The sequence below is a fragment of the Somniosus microcephalus genome, chromosome 25 (assembly GCF_052327205.1).
Source record: "Somniosus microcephalus isolate GS21.2 chromosome 25, FLI_Smic_1.0, whole genome shotgun sequence".
NCBI lineage: Eukaryota > Metazoa > Chordata > Chondrichthyes > Squaliformes > Somniosidae > Somniosus > Somniosus microcephalus.
In genome coordinates, this window is record NC_141011.1 from 36,523,747 (window position 1) to 36,541,063 (window position 17,317).

Sequence of the window (17,317 nt, forward strand, 5' to 3'; positions counted from 1 at the left end):
GAATAGGCCACTTGGCCCCTCGAGCCTGCTCTGCCATTCAATAAGATCATGGATGATCTTGGGCTCAAAGTCACGTCCCCGCCCGCTCCCCATAACCCTTCACTCCCTTATCTTGCAAAAATTTGCCTATCTCCACCTTAAATGTATTTAATGACCCAGCCTCCACGGCTCTCTGGGGCAGAGAATTCCACAGATTTATGACTCTCTGAGAGAAGAAATTCCTCCTCATCGCCGTTCTAAAAGGGCGACCCTTTATTCTAAAACTGTGCCCCCACGTTCTAGATTTCTCCACGAGGGGAAACATCCTCTCTGCATCTACCTTGTGCCCCCTCAGTATCTTATATATTTCAATAAGATCACCTCTCATTCTTCTAAATTCCAGTGAGTATAGGCCCAGCCTGCTCAGCCTTCCCTCATAAGTTAACCCCCTCATCTCTGGAATTAACCTAGTGAATCGTCTGTGAACTGCCTCCAATGCAAGTATATCCTTCCTTAAATAAGGAGACCAAACCTGTACGCAGTACTCAAGGTGTGGTCTCACCAATACCCTGTACAGTTGTAGCAGGACTTCCCTGCTTTTATACTCCAACCCCTTTGAAATAAAGGCCAACATTCCATTTGCCTTTTTGATTACTTGCTGTACCTGCATGCTAACTTTTTGTGTTTCATGCACAAGGACCCCCAGGTCACTCTGAACTGTAGCATTTTGTAGTCTCCATTTAAATAATTTTGCTTTTATTTTTCCTGCCAAAGTGTATAACCTCGCACTTTCCCACATTATACTCCATCTGCCAAATGTTTGCCCACTCACTTAGCCTGTCTATATCCCTTTGCAGGCTCTTTGAGTCCTCTGCACAACTTGCTTTCCCACCCATCTTTGTATCATCCACAAACTTGGCTACATTACACTCAGTCCCTTCATCCAAGTCATTAATATAGATTGTAAATAGTTGAGGCCCCAGCACCGATCCCTGTGCCAGCCCACTAGTTACCATTTGCCAACCGGAAAATGACCCATTTATCCCGACTCTCTGCTTTCTGTTAGTTAGCCAATTCTCTATCCATGCTAATATATTATCCGTAATACCGTGAGCTCTTATCTTATGCAGTAACCTTTTATGTGTCACCTTATTGAATGCCTTCTGGAAATCTAAATATACCACATCCACTGGTTCACCTTTGTCCACCCTGCTCGTTACCTTCTCAAAGAACTCCAGCAAGTTTGTTAAACATTATTTCCCTTTAATAAAACCATGCTGACTCTGCTTGACTGCATTATGATTTTCCAAATGTCCTGCTACTGCTTCCTTAATGAAGGGGTCCAGCATTTTCCCAACGACAGTTGTTAGGCTAACTGGTCTATAGTTTCCTGCTTTCTGTCTCCCTCCTTTCTTAAATAGGGGTGTTACATTTGCGGTTTTCCAATCCGCTGGGACCTCTCCAGAGTCCAGGGAATTTTGGTATATTGCAACCAATGCATCCACTATCTCTGCAGCCACTTTTAAGACCCTGGGATGCAGGCCATCTGGTCCAGGGGACTTGTCATCTTTTAGTTCCATTATTTTACCAAGTACTATTTCCTTAGTGATAGTGATTGTCTTTAGTTTCCCCCCTCTCTGTGGCCCCTTGATTATCCATTATTGGGATGTTGTTAGTGTCTTCTACCATGAAGACAGATACAAAACATTTGTTCAGAGTCTCTGCCATTTCCCCATTCCCCATTATTAATTCCCCAGTCTCATCCTCTAAGGGACCAATGTTTACTTTAGCTACCCTCTTCCTTTTTATATACCTGTAGAAGCTCTTACTATCTGTTTTTAATGTTTCTTGACAGTTTACCCTCTCAATTCATCTTTCTCTTTATTTTTTTAGTCATCCTTTGCTGGTTTTTAAAAATTTCCCAATCCTCTGGTCTCCCACCAATCTTGGCAACATTGTATGCCTTTGTTTTCAATTTGATACCATCCTTTACTTCCTTTGTTAGTCACAGATGGTGCTCCCTTGTCTTAAAATCTTTCTTTCTCACTGGAATATATTTTTGCATCTGACTTTCTGATGACCTGGAAACTGTGGAGGCAATTCCACACAGTCGTTGCTAGGTAGGAGTGCCAGGGTTTGCAGGTAAGGATGGTAGTATCTTGACAGATGTGGCCATTCGGTACACTGATTGCTGTGGTCAATGTTTTTTTCATGTAGTGTTGCTGAAAGCGTGACATTGGATGTGGTACCAAGAAAGCATCCAACATTGCAGGTAGTCAGATATTGATGTATCTTGTGGTCTGCTGGACCTGCTTTCTTTAGGATTAGGAGCCTCCACGTGTGCTGATTGGATGCCAAAGGGTGGTATGTTTATTTCTTTCTGCAGATGTGGGTACAGAGCACCTCTCGTACAACCTGGCCTGCCTGATATTACTCTGTTATCCGTCTCTTCCAAATACCTCAAATAGGGGATTCCCATTTGGAAACCCACTGGTGCCAGTAATGGTGTGGGGAGGGGGAATGAATAGAACAAGTGGTACGAAATCTTATGAGATAGTGCAAGCAGGAAAAAAATAAGAAAAGTGGTCAAGACTGCAGAATAATGTACCGTGCCCTCTAAATTAACTACCATTCACAGCTGATTCTCTAGCATCCCATGATGGCCGATGACATTGCTGTCATTTGAAACGACGTCCTGCACACGAGAATGTCACCAAATGGCATGCAGGCTGTCCTTGCATCAAAAATTAAGCTTCTTCCCATTTGAGGTGGTCAGTTCCACTGCCAGTGTTCCCCAACCATAGAAAATAGTGCATGATGCAAAGGGGATGGAGACCCAGCGTGATGGAACTCCAGAAATTTTCCAGTCAGGTCAGCCTGATTACCACCTGTAAATCTGCCAAACTGATCAGAAAATATGGCTAGGCACTGTAATAGCTGTGAACGGTAGCATAGTGGTAATGTCACTGGACTAGTAATCCAGAGGTCTCAACTAATGATCCAGAAACGTGAGTTCAAATCCCACCACGGCAGCTGCGGAATTTAAATTCAGTTAATTAAATAAATCTGGAATAAAAAGCTAGTATCAGTAATGGTAACCATGAAACTATCGCATTGTCGTAAAAACTCATCTGGTTCACTAATGTCCTTTAGGGAAGGAAATCTGCCGCCCTTACCTGTAGGAATTCACACAACACCAGGTTATTGTCCAACAGCTTTATTTGAAATCACAAGCTTTCGGAGCGCTGCTCCTTCGTCAGGTGAAGTGAAGAGAAGCATACAGGCACGGCATATATAGTCAGAGAAAACTGCCAGATGATTACAGGTAATCTTTCTAACTGCCCTTTATCACACCTCGGCAGAGAGATAATCACAGCAATCAAAGGTGTGAATGGTGTCCAAACAGGTAAGTCAGGAAAACATTACATCAAAGAACAATGAGGTGGGGTCACAAGGGGTCAAATGTTGCAGATGCTGGGGTCTGTATGAAAAACAGAAAAAAAACAAAAAACTTTGCTGGAAATCACAGCAGGTCCGGCCGCATCTGTGCAGAGAGAACAAGCCAACGACGACTCGAATCTGGATGACTCTACGTCAGGTGGGGTTACATGTAGCTTGACATGAACCCAAGATCCCGGTTGAGGCCGTCCTCATGAGTGCGGAACTTGGCTATCAGTTTCTGCTCGACAATTTTGCGTTGTCGTGTGTCTCGAAGGCCGCCTTGGAGAATGCTTACCCGAAGATCGGAGGCTGAATGTCCTTGACTACTGAAGTGTTCCCCGACTGGGAGGGAACACTCCTGCCTGGCGATTGTTGTGCGGTGTCCGTTCATCCGTTGTCGCAGTGTCTGCATGATCTCGCCGATGTACCATGCTCCGGGGCATCCTTTCCTGCAATGTATGAGGTAGACAACGTTGGCCGAGTCACATGAGTATGTACCATGTACCTGGTGGGTGGTGTCCTCACGTGTGATGATGGTATCTGTGTTGATGATCTGGCATGTCTTGCAGAGGTTGCTGTGGCAGGGTTGTGTGGTGGCGTGGTTGCTGTTCTCCTGAAAGCTGGGTAATTTGCTGCGAACGATGGTCTGTTTGAGGTTAGGCGGCTGTTTGAAGGCGAGTAGTGGAGGCGTGGGGATGGCCTTAGCGAGGTGTTCGTCGTCGTCGATGACATGTTGAAGGCTGTGGAGAACATGGCGTAGTTTCTCCGCTCCGGGGAAGTACTGGACGACGAAGGGTACTCTATTGGTTGTGTCCCGTGTTTGTCTTCTGAGGAGGTCTATGCGATTTTTCGCTGTGGCCCGTCGGAACTGTCGATCGACGAGTCGAGCGTCATATCCCGTTCTTACGAGGGCGTCTTTCAGCGTCTGTAGGTGTCCATCGCGTTCCTCCTCGTCTGAGCAGATCCTGTGTATTCGCAGGGCTTGTCCATAGGGGATGACTTCTTTAACGTGGTTAGGGTGGAAGCTGGAGAAGTGGAGCATCGTGAGGTTGTCCGTGGGCTTGCGATAGAGTGAAGTGCTGAGGTGTCCGTCTTTGATGGAGATTCGTGTGTCCAAGAATGAAACCGATTCTGAGGAGTAGTCCATGGTGAGTTTGATGGTGGGATGGAACTTGTTGATGTCATCGTGTAGTCTTTTCAGTGATTCTTCGCCGTGGGTCCATAGGAAGAAAATGTCGTCTATGTATCTGGTGTATAGCGTTGGTTGGAGATCCTGTTCAGCGAAGAAGTCTTGCTCGAACTTGTGCATGAAGATGTTGGCGTATTGGGGTGCGAATTTGGTCCCCATGGCTGTTCCGTGTGTTTGGGTAAAGAACTGGTTGTCGAAGGTGAAGACATTGTGGTCAAGGATGAAGCGGATGAGTTGTAGGATGGCGTCTGGAGATTGGCTGTTGTTGGTGTTGAGTACTGAGGCTGTCGCAGCGATGCCGTCATCGTGGGGGATACTGGTCTAGAGTGCCGAGACGTCCATCGTGGCGAGGAGTGTTCCTGGTTCAACTGGTCCGTGGGTGCTGAGTTTCTGTAAGAAGTCTGTAGTGTCGCGACAGAAGCTGGGTGTTCCCTGTACGATGGGTTTCAGGATGCCCTCGATGTATCCAGAGAGGTTCTCACACAGGGTCCCGTTGCCTGATACGATAGGACGTCCGGGTGTGTTGGCTTTGTGTATCTTTGGGAGGCAGTAGAAGTCTCCCACGCAGGGAGTACGTGGGATGAGAGCACGTAGGATGCTCTGAAGGTCTGGATCGAAGGTCTTGATCAGTCTGTTGAGTTGGCGGGTGTGTTCTTTGGTCGGATCTGCGGGTAACTGTCTGTAGTGTTTCTGGTTGTCCAGTTGTTGGTATGCTTCTTTGCAATAGTCCATTCTGTTCTGTATGACGATGGCTCCTCCTTTGTCTGCTGGTTTGATGACGATGTTGCGGTTGGTCTTGAGAGCATGGATGGCATTGCGTTGTGCTCGGGTGACATTCTGGACTGTCTTGTGAGTGCGCCTGATGAATCTGGCGTTGATGCATCTCTTGACAGCTTGAGCACACATGTCAAGCTTAGGGCAGCGGCCCTCTGGAGGGGTCCAATTTGACTCTTCTTTGGTTGCTGCACCGCGGATCCCTCTGTCTGCTGTTCCGGATCATTGATTGTCTCATTGGGTTCGCTGCTGATATCTTGGGATTTGTGGAAGAATTCCCGGAGCCTCATTCTCCTGATGAATTCCTCTGTGTCTGCCGCGAGGCCGATGGGGTCCATTTTGGTGGTGGGGCAGAAATTGAACCCTTGGCTGAGAACTTCGATTTCGTCTGGTTGAAGGGTGTGGTTGCCGTGCCTGTATGCTTCTCTTCACTTCACCTGACGAAGGAGCAGCGCTCCGAAAGCTTGTGATTTCAAATAAAGCTGTTGGACTATAACCTGGTGTTGTGTGAATTCCTACATTTGTCCACCCCTGTCCAACACCGGCATCTCCACATCATGGCCCTTACCTGGTCTGGCGTATATGTGACTCCAGACCCACAGCAATGTGGTTGACTCTTAACTGCCCTCTGAAATGGCCTAGCAAGTCACTCAGTTGTAACTAACCGCTACGAAACATAATAAGAATGAAACTGGACGGACCACCCGGCATCGACCTCGGCACCGGCACACCCAGCCCAGTCAACCCTGCAAAGTCCTCCTCACCAACATCTGGGGACTTGTGCCAAAATTGGGAGAGCTGTCCCACAGCCTGACATAGTCATACTCACAGAATCATACCTTTCAGCCAATGTCCCAAACTCCTCCATCACCATCCCTGGGTATGTCCTCTCCCACTGGCAGGACAGACCCACCAGGGGTGGCGGTACAGTGGTATACAGTCGGGAAGGAGTGGCCCTGGGAGTCCTCAACATTGACTCATCGCTTCAGGTCAAGTATGGGCAAGGAAACCTGCTGATTACCACCTACCGCCCTCCCTCAGCTGATGAATCGGTACTCCACCATGTTGAATACCACTTGGAAGAAGCACTGAGAGTAGCAAGGGCACAGAATGTACTCTGGGTGGGGGACTTCAATGCCCATCACCAAGAGTGGCTCGGAAACACCACTACTGATCGAGCTGGCCGAGTCATGAAGGACATAACTGCCAGTCTGGGCCTGCGACAGGTGGTGAGAGAACGAACATGAGGGAAAAACCTGCTTGACCTCGTCCTCACCAATCTACCTGTCGCAGATGCATCTGTCCATGATAGTATTGGTAGCAGTGACCACCGCACAGTCATTGCGGAGATGAAGTCCCGTCTTCACACGGAGGACACCCTCTATCGTGTTGTGTGGCACTACCACTGTGCTAAATGGGATAGATTCGGAGCAGATCTAGCAGCTGAAAACTGGGCATCCATGAGGCGCTGTGGGCCATCAGCAGCAGCAGAATTGTATTCCACCACAATCTGTAACCTCGTCGCCCGGCATATCCCTCAATCTACCATTACCATTAAGCCAGGGGACCAACCCTGGTTCAATAAGGAGTGTAGAAGAGCATGCTGGGAGCAGCACCAAGTGTACCTAAAAATGATGTGCCAACCTGGGGAAGCTGCAACGCAGGACTACATGCATGCTAAAAAGTGGAAGAGGAATGGTATAGACAGAGCTAAGTGATCCCGCAATCAGCAAATCAGATCAAAGCTCTGCAGTCCTGCCACATCCAGTCGTGAATGGTGGTGGACCATTAAGCAACTAATTGGAGGAGGAGGCTCCATGAATATCCCCATCCTCAATAATGGTGGAGCCTAGCACGTGAGTGCATAAGACAAGGCTGACGCGTTTGCAACCATCTTCAGCCAGAAGTGCCGAGTGGATGATCCATATCGGCCTACTCCCCGAGGTCCCCACCATCACAGAAGCCAGTCTTCAGCCAATTCGATTCACTCCACGTGATATCAAGAAACGGCTGAGCACATTGGATACAGCAAAGGCTATGGGCCCCGACAACATCCCGGCTATCGTGCTGAAGACTTGTGCTCCAGAACTAGCCGCGCCTCTAGCCAAGCTGTTCCAGTACAGCTACAACAGTGGCATCTATCCGACAATGTGGAAAACTGCCCAGGTATGTCCTGTCCACAAAAAGCAGGACAAATCCAACACGGCCGATTACCGCCCCATCAGTTTACTCTCAATGGTAGGTGTCATCGACAGTGCTATCAAGTGGCACTTACTCACCAACAGCCTGCTCAATGATGCTCAGTTTGGGTTCCACCAAGACTACTCAGCTCCTGACCTCATTACAACCTTGGTCCAAACATGGACAAAGGAGCTGAATTCCAGAGATGAGGTGAGAGTGACTGCCCTTGCCATCGAGGCAGCATTTGACCGAGTGTGGCATCAAGGAGCCCTAGTAAAACTGAAGTCAATGGGAATTGGGGGAAACGCTCCACTGGCTGGAGTCATACCTAGCACAAAGGAAGATGGTTGTGGTGATTGAAGTTCAATCATCACAACCCCAGGACATCACTGCAGGAGTTCCTCAGGGCAGTGTCCTAGGCCCAACCATCTTCAGCTGCTTCATCAATGACCTTCCCTCCAACATAAGGTCAGAAATGGGGATGTTTGCTGATGCCTGCACAGTGTTCTGCGCCATTCACAACTCCTCAGATAATGATGCAGTCCATGCCCGCACGCAACAAGACCTACTGTCGATGACACCTACCATTGAGAGTAGACTGATGGGGCGGTAATTGGCCGTGTTGGATTTGTCCTGCTTTTTGTGGACAGGACATACCTGGGCAGTTTTCCACATTGTCGGATAGATGCCACTGTTGTAGCTGTACTGGAACAGCTTGGCTAGAGGCGCGGCTAGTTCTGGAGCACAAGTCTTCAGCACGATAGCCGGGATGTTGTCGGGGCCTATAGCCTTTGCTGTATCCAGTGCGCTCAGCCTTTTCTTGATATCACTGAAACCGTTCAGGCTTAGGCTGATAAGTGGCAGGTAACATTTGCGCCACAGAAGTGCCAGGCAATGACTATCTCCAACAAGCGAGTGTCTAACCACTTCCCCATGACATTCAACGGCATTACCATCGCCGAATCCCCCACCATCCACATCCTGGGGGTCACCATTGACCAGAAACTTAACCGGACCAGCCACATAAATACTGTGGCAACAAGAGCAGGTCAGAGGCTAGGTATTCTGCAGCGAGTGTCTCACCTCTTGACCCCCCCAAAGCCTTTCCACCATCTGCAAGGCACAAGTAAGGAATGTGATGGAATACTCTCCACTTGCCTGGATGTGTGCAGCTGCAACAACACTCAAGAAGCTCAACACCATCCAGGACAAAGCAGCCCGTTTGATTGGCACCCCATCCACCACCTTAAACATCCACTCCCTCCACCGCCAGCATACAGTGGCTGCAGTGTGTACCATCTACAAGATGCACTGCAGCAACTCGCCAAGGCTTCTTCGGTAGCACCTCCCAAACCCGCGACCTCTTCCACCTAGAAGGACAAGGGCAGCAGGCCCAAGAGAACACCACCACCTCCAAGTTCCCCTCCAAGTCCCACACCATCCTGACATAGAAGTATATCGCCATTTCTTCATCGTCGCTGGGTCAAAATCCTGGAACTCCCTACCTAACAGCACTGTGGGAGTACCTTCACCACACGGACTGCAGTGGTTCCAGAAGGCGGCTCACCACCACCTTCTCAAGGGCAATTAGGGATAGGCAATAAATGCTGGCGTTGCCAGCGACGCCCACATCCCATAAGCGAATAAAAAAAAAAGTTTTGTGCTTATGCTGCATTTACAGTGTACGTTTATAGTGTATGTTTGCCAACAGTTTTGTGCCCTCATGTTTGGTAGTGCTGGTGCCAAAAGAGCTGTAGACAGTCACCAATTTGGGTGGGTGTTGGTGCATGCAAGACCTTGGCCGCAATCCTGCCTTTTGGTACGAGCTGGGAGCGGGACTTCTGCCTTCCGGGTTCCGATCCCGCCCCCCAACGACGTCCGACGCAAAGACGCTATTTTGCGTCAATTGGTCTTGTAAGTCCGTCCGGGCTTGCCGGGCAATTAAGAGAAAGCCCGTGTCTGATGACGTCAGTTGATGATCCGTCATCTGCCGGTTTCCTTAAAGGGGCCGTGCACATTTTTTTTGACAGATGATTTTTCAGTGTTTGACAGCATTGAGGTGCTGCGAACACTGCCAATCACTGTACAAAGGTGAGTCCTTGCACCCAGGCTCTCCAGTGACTCTCTCCTTAGGATAAAACAGATGGCAGCCTCAGGTGAGGTTACAGAAGCAATCTGTCACTGGTGAGAGGTTCTCCCAATGAGGTGGGACTACACAAGCACTTCAAACCTTGTTACCTACAGAAAAGTCTAAATACATTAAAAATGATTTTCCCAACATTTTCTTACCTCTGAAACTCACCAGTGTACCACTGGATCCTTCACACCACTTCTGCAGCTGTCATCAATGCACAAACCTTACAGTAGACCCACAGCACGCCACACTTACCCTGGCGTGGTGTCCAGACGTCGGGAAGCCTGCAGTCCACCTGTCAAAATTGAAAAAAGCCTCTTAACTGCCTGTTAACTACCTGTTAAGCAGTTAAGTGCCTATAATCCTCTTCCCGCCGCTAGGTGTCGGCTCCCTGCGCAAATTGGGGATCCAACACTTGGGAAGATTGTATGGCGGCGGGTTGACAGCGGGTTCGGGACCCGTTGTCAATCTTTGCTATTTTGCCAGCAGTCCTGCCTCCAAACCCGCCCCCTGAGCGTCGGCAAAATTCCCCCCTTACCTCTAATCGGTAGGTGATCTCATTTCATATCTGTTGCAGTACAACTAGTACTAGTGCAAAGTTCACTTTTAGACTTAGCTTTTAAAAAATCCGATTATTATGAATTTTACTTTTTTTAAATTCCATAAATTATTTAAAGAGAATTTTCAGACACGGAGGTGTCAGCAGTGCCTCAGTAATGCATACAGGAGACATTGTAAACAGTTGCAGATTGATAGAAGTTTAAAAATGATTCCATGTTTTAAATTTTGTGTTCAAGCCAGCAATCATAGACTGCAGTATTGTATTAAAGAAAGTCATAAAAGCATTCCGATCAGTGAGGAAACAGTAAGGGTTCTTTATTCCAGCAGGATAATCTAAAATAACCTCTGCTGAAATCACGTTTCTAGGAGATTGAACCAAATGGTACATTTATTTTGGGGTTTAACACAGTTTTTAGCCAATCATTATCGTCCAGTTACAAATATATGCACTCTGCAATAATTGATGAAAAAACCTGCACAGGTTTCTAAGCTCTTACTTCATTAAAGGTAGCGGTGGCTTCATCCCTTTAAGCAGTAAGCAATACTTCATCTGCTACTGTAAGCTTTTAGTGGACGAGAATGCCCTAAATAATTTAGCCACTATTTGCCAAGATGCAAGTACACTGATAAGAGCAAATGGGCTGCATCAGGAAACCACTTAATCCAGGGGAGGGGGGAATGGATTTGGTACTTACTAATTGCTTTTGACTGACAGTAGAACACTCCCCAAATATCAAAGTACTGTAGTAGCGTCTTTCAGCCCTTGTAAACGCTCACTCCTGGTTTTTCACCAAGCAGCTGCCCTAGAAACTGGGTGAGTTTTTCTTCTTTTACTTTAGAGGAACAGTGAATATACACAGGAGGTGATGCAGTGAGTTTATCTTCCTGAATGGGTAGTATACAAATACTAACTTTTTACATTTTTTTATGCTGTTGGCTTTTATCTGACACTGTAAAGCACTTGTGAAGAATGTAGATTTTGTAATTGGAATCACCAGACATGGAGGGAGAGGCGTTTATATAGTATTTATGTGCTAAAAATAAAATGTAAATTTAGAGTGAGATTTTCTGTAAAAGTTTGAATTATTTGAAATAAAAGCAGCTGCTGGAAAACATTTTTTTGATTGGTATGATTTAGTACTTGTATATTTCAATTAAATGTATTTTTATTTTTTAACAGCTTAATTTTAATGCCCTTTAAAATTATATCTAGTAGTGTAATAAGGAAAACTGCACAATAGAAACTTTAATTGAAGCTGCAATATAAAACCTCTCTCCTCTTTGGCACAGCCTGGCATTCTGAGTTGTGCCTCATTAAGGAGAAGCGTTGCAATAAGCAGCAACAAGAGTTTAACTTAACCAGAGTGAAGAGCAGTTCTCAGTAGGCTTGGTAAGAATTGTTTTGTTGTATACATATTGCGGAACATTTTGCTATGTTTTACTGCTTATTTCTTGGCTTGCAACAGCAAAGAGTTACATACCAAAGAGGGTTTTTTGGATGGAAAGCAATAATGTGCAGGCAAGATTAGGTAATCTATATTTGTGTTGGATTGTTCCCCTGCCCCACCCCACTTGGCTATTAACAGTGACCAGTTATTTTCAATACAAATTGAACCAAGTATGAAGCTTCAGACTGTTTGTGGTTCAGGTATCCTGATGTCTGTAATCCCTAAAAAGACCACAAATGAAAAAAATTGTAGAGTTAAATTGTAGAATTGAGTGGTCTTTGTCAGTATGCTGCATGTGATGACTTTATAGTGTCTATTTATGGGACTGGGATGCTGATTGTTATCAATGTTATGCTGGTGTATCTCCTGATTTGATGGGATCTGCCAATTTAAGATAGCTGAGCGCTGCTTTGAGTCCAACCACAAGTCTTTTTTTGTGTGGGCATAGGTAGGGGCTTAGCTTTGTTAAATCTGCCCAACACAGACTTGGATGCCCATCTGTCTATCATTATTAGCTTATAAATAGATCTTGTGATAGCATATAAGGGAACTGAGGCAGTATCACAGAGTACATCAAAGGACTTTTACAGAACACATTCATATTTGTTCCAGTTCTCTGTAGGTGAAACCATCAATAATACTTTAACATAGATGAAATGTTATTTGTGTATTAAAAGCAAGAGTTTTGAAGCTTCGAAGCTGTGATTGTTCTATATGTTTCTGATGCTTAAAAGTTTGGATCTAATACTTTCCTACCAGCTTTTCCCGAGTCCACATAGTACTTTCCCTATCCATCCTCACTTCTCCAGACTCTGGTATTGCTCGTTTTTTCCTGTGGTGTTCTTACTCACTTGGGCCTGATTTAGTCAGTTCTACTAATACACGAATCCAGAAACTTGGCCAGCTTTTTATGTAGGAAATGTCATTTCTTCTCCCCTTTCCTCCCTCCACCTTGCCTGGGAGGGAGGGGGAATCCAACACATTATTAAAGGCCCATAAATTTGATTTATAAATTATTGCTGGTATATTAATCATGTCCTTGTTTTTATGTGGTGTGTGCTTAATATTTAAAAAAATTACATTCCACTTTCCTGTGCTTCAGTTTATTTGTAATTGTTCTCATCAGTTGTTTCCCCTTCTTTCCTGCAGCCATTGATTGTTGCTAAGGATGCTTCCTCGGGATGCTCTCCAATACGTCACCAAAGTGGCCATTCGTCACGTGTGAGCCTTGCCCCCCTATTCTAACCCAGCTCCTGATCACAATCCAGTAGTGCCTTCTAGGACGTACACGTTTGGACACAGGACATGGATAGAATTGGGCTTGGCTGTCATGCCCTTCACAATTGAATGGCCTGCTGACTTTTGCTGTCTAGGCTTACACTTGGGTAGCATCTTGGAGAGCCCCTGTTTTTCTACAGTTTTTATGGGAATGTACAGATGCTGTTACATTTGGTCACTTGAATTGGATTCAGAATTAATTTGGCCTTATTCTATGGTTCTTTTGAACTGTGATTCAGTTTGAAATACATTGAATTTTAAAATAGATTTGAATTCCTATTTGCTGCAAACTGGAACAAATCTGAATGTACAGACATTGTGTAGTAAATGAGGCCTATGCTATTTTTATTTTTTAAAAACAGCTTCACTCAGGCTATGCCCAGCTCCATTCCAAATTGCCGACTTCAAAGATCAGTGTTAGAGATTATAACAGCTCTATTCAAACATTCTTCACAAATGTGTTGTTCACTGCTGTTCAAAACACTGACTGTGGCAATTACCTAACAGGCTAGTTATTTTTATTAATGATTTTGGAGCTTCTTATTTTAAAATAAGTTGGAAATTCTGCTACCTTAAAAATGTAAAATGGAAGAATATATTTTGTTTTAATTTATAACCTGGATTACAAATTGTTAAATACAGTATTCTTTTATCCTTTTACAGCATTTTCTTTGGAAACTACTAGTAGAGAAGTGAAGTTTTTAATATGGATTTTTTAATTGATGTAACTGATGCGCCATCAATTACTCAAAAGACTGAAGTTGAGCGAGTGACAATCAGGCTTTTATTAACTAAAGAATGAAGGTCTTGTCTCGAGTGGTCGACCCGTCCAGAATACTAAGGGACTGGGAGGTAGTCACTTATATACCTGGAATAGTGGGAGGAGTCAGCCGAGGCATGTCCAGACCTGTACCTAGTGGAATACACATACAGACACAGACAGGTATGACAGTGGTTTACCACAGTAACATGTTACATTAGGGTTAAAAAGCATTGTAAAACTCAACTGGGTAGGGCAATGGGTAGCTGAGTCGCACACGGCCAGGAAAATTCCAGGTTTGATCCCCGGTCTGTGCTCATTTAATTTCTTTCAGCCTGGGTGATGGTGGGAACACTACAATTGACCTCAGGAGCCCAAGGTTAGAGAGGAAGAAAATCAGCTACAATTGCTGCTTCTGTTTACTATCCAGTGATTCCCACTGAAAATGGAACATTTCTTGAGAACAGGATTGGGCTTGGCTGTGATGCCTCTCAAGTTAAAATAGCTTGCCAAAACTCATTGCTCATGAATGGCTGCTTGGGCAAAATACTAAAGGGTACCATGAAACTGTAACCCAGCAAGAATTGGTATCTTCAGAGAGCGGTGGGGGGGGGAGAGGGAGGAGAAAAGTGGCAGAAAAAGAAGAAACTGCCTCAAGTGGCTGGAAAGGGGTTTTGTTATACCTTTTTCAGATGGAATGCCCCAGGACAAAATTCTAAGGGCTGGATTTTGTCAGTTAGGGGTGGGATTACTGGTTTTTGGGTTTCAGTCCCGCCCCCAGCGACGTCTGACCAACCCACGCTATTTTCCCTTGATTGAGCTTGTTAAACCTGCCCTGCGGTCTTACCTGCCAATTAAGGGAAAGCCGGTGACAGATGACGTCAGCGAATGACGCCTCATCTGTTGAAAAACTTTTGACCGATGAATTCACAGCTTTGAGAAGCTGTTAAACACTGACAATCTCTGTTGTAAGGTGAGCCCTTGCACAGAAGGCACACCAAGACCTCTCTCCTCAGCAGAAAGCAGATGGCTGCTGCATCTGAGAATGCCGGGAAGATGGCACGGAGGCGGGTTGGGAGCGGGGTTGGTACCCGCTCCCAGTTTCTGCCATTTTCCCGGCAGTCTCGCCTCCATAACTGCTCCCCAGGGCTGGCAAAATTCCCCCCATAATGTTTGAAGCATTATAAGTGGTGGTGTCTTAGAGAAGTAGTTGATTTTTTTTAATCCAAGAATATCGTTTCTGGGTTATGATTTAAAAACAAGTTTCATTATAAATGCTGAAAATTTTAATTAATTGATAACAGACCATATTTTGTTAACAGCTATGCACAAATAAATAAAGTCCCCCTCTTTTAGAATCATAAGCTACCTTTACATTAGATTCAGCGGTGTATGTGTGCAACAGTCGCAAATCCAGCACATTTACTTTGAGGCATGCATTGGTTACATATGATTTTTGTGTTGGGAGCTAGCAGCACTAGTCTGCCACTAAACTTAATATAAAAGCAACTTTAGAGAAATGGGTGTTTCTGAAACTCTACAGCTGCTGTCATCTGTGTCTATTTGATTTAAATTAACCATACACAACTGCGGAAAGTTATGTTTTAAAATCCAGTTTCTTTTCTGGATAGTTAAATGGGAAATTCAGCTTTATAAAGAAAATCTCCAATTTTTTGTTACTTCTGGCATGGTTTGGAGAATTTTTAATTCAATTTATGAAATAATATAATTGGAAACAACGCATGTGTTAGATGTAAACTATAATCCCTGATTCTGGTTAATTATGTTTATGGGGGAAACAATAATGAAAGCTACATTTTAAAAATAATTTTAACACATTTTGAATATTTAAGTGGTAATTTTGAGTGTATGAAGGGGGACTTTAAACGTAAATAACTGTTCCCTGTCTTTCCCCAAGTTTAATTGATACACTAAAATTATTTTTCCCTACTTCGTTAGAGAAATTCTACTTTGGGTTGCCTTGCCACTGATTCATGGAAACCTACATTTTGCTCATCAAAAAAAGCTAAGCTTGTTTCAGTGTCCCATCTAGCCTGCGACAAGCTAGTCCATAGTCAGCAGGGACTGACATCATTTTTAATTCTGAATGCCAATTGAAAGGCATCATTTGTTGTGCACCGTGTAGTGATATTGAGTTATACAGAACAGGCAGGTCTCCGATTCAGTCCCTGGTCTGTGCTCAGTTAGCTAATATCAGCCAGGGTGCAGGTGGAGGCACTACAGTTTGCCTCAATGAGCTTCCATGTCCCCAAGTTGGGAGTGGGAAAACTAGTCATGGTTCTGGCCCCTGATTACTATCTTATGACCTCTGCTAGAAAATGCCTGTATTTAGTTGAGGACAATATAGAATTCAGATGTCATTCTTCTCCCACCTTTCCAATCAAATACCCTGCTGATGCTCATTGTCCAGGTTACAACATAGGTGAGTTATCAGAGAGCTGAGGGTGTCTATGGAATGGTACCCAAACATGAATCACAGCCTTCTGGAGAGGAGGGGAGAAAAGTCTATAAAAATTGTGGCGCCATAGTTTAAATTGCAGGCAGTGGACACAAGTATGATAATTTCTTCAACTAAAGATAAAAATGTGGTGCCTGAACTTCAAACAGTTTACAAAATATGATTTTTTTCCCCCCAAGAAAAGTTTTGCACTTCGGTGGTGTTGAATAGAATGAATTTGACAATTATGATCCTGTGCCATTTTAGCATGGAGCAATCAAAAGTGGATTCTTGTACAGTACAAGATTCTCCACATTTATACTCCCCACTCTCAGCCATGTTGTCAGAGTGAGTTTCCTAGTGGAAGCTGGCTGAATGTTTTCCCACCTGAGTAAAAATTGGAAGATAAACTATCCAAGATTGCTTTTATGCACCTCCCTGTGACCATTTCGAACAGTACAGGTAGAAGTTCCGCTATCTGTATACTATTTTGCTGGGGAATGTTATTTGCCTTGAGGTGGTTAAAATTAGGGAAATTGCATGAGAATCTCTAATTATTGTAAATTTTTCAGATGTTTAATATTTATATTTTATTTCAGTGCCTCAGCACCTTCTGTGGAAATTCCAGCTGCCTACAAAAGCTCAGATTCTCTGAAGAGCTACAAGTTTTGCTATTAACTTATTTGCTAACATGCTGTCGATCCTATTTTGGTCCCAGGAAATACCAAATGCTGTTGTTGTTCCAGCTGTGCAACTGTGGATTATTATATGTGATGTCATAATAGCCACATGTAGTGCTTCAGTTACAAATAAACAGCATCTTACTGCTTCAGATTCTGCAGATAGGAATAAGCAGCGATGCTTTTCCCAGTAGCTGCTTTTATTTAATTTTAAAGGTAAAGATACTTCAATTTGATAACATGAGAAGGACGTAAATATGCTTCTTAAATACATGAAAGTTATGTTGTGTAACTTAATGAATTTAACCCTTGTGTTGTTTTTTCTCTGCTACTTTGAGAGAAGCTTTGGTGACAATGTGAGATCCAATTACAGAATGCTAGATTGCTTGTTTGTTGGCATACAGGATAGTGTAGCTCGTGAACATGCAAGTGGT

At 44.6% G+C, this 17,317-nt stretch overlaps 1 protein-coding gene across 12 annotated transcripts in view; it reads left to right on the top strand.

Moving 5' to 3' along the window:
* The window catches only part of kcnab2a (potassium voltage-gated channel subfamily A regulatory beta subunit 2a), a 372,430-nt gene that overhangs the window by 167,778 nt on the left and 187,335 nt on the right, over positions 1-17,317 (top strand). The window lies entirely within an intron of this gene.